The sequence below is a fragment of the Corvus brachyrhynchos genome, unplaced genomic scaffold (assembly GCF_000691975.1).
Source record: "Corvus brachyrhynchos isolate BGI_N302 unplaced genomic scaffold, ASM69197v1 scaffold627, whole genome shotgun sequence".
In the NCBI taxonomy this organism is placed as follows: domain Eukaryota; kingdom Metazoa; phylum Chordata; class Aves; order Passeriformes; family Corvidae; genus Corvus; species Corvus brachyrhynchos.
The window spans coordinates 26,704-27,092 of record NW_008239060.1 but is presented as its reverse complement, the minus strand read 5'-3'; positions in this window follow the sequence as shown (position 1 = coordinate 27,092).

Sequence of the window (389 nt, the reverse complement as noted above, 5' to 3'; positions counted from 1 at the left end):
CCCCCTCACCTGTCCCACACTCACCTTCCCCCCTCACCTGTCCCACACTCACCTGTCCCACACTCACCTGTCCCACACTCACCTGTCCCCCTCACCTGTCCCACACTCACCTTCCCCCCTCACCTGTCCCCTCTCACCTGTCCCACACTCACCTTCCCCCCTCACCTGTCCCCCTGTCCCTGCAGGTTCTGGCCTGGCTGACCTGGCTCACCTGCGCCTGGCCGAGGGCGCGCACAGGTGCGCCGGGCGCGTCCAGGTGCTGCACGAGGGGCGCTGGGGCGGGGTCTGCGCCCACACCTGGGACCTGGCGGCCGCGCAGGTGAGCTGCCGCCAGCTGGGCTGCGGCCCCGCCCTGGAGGCCTCCAAGCTGAGCGCGGGCGGCGAGGGGC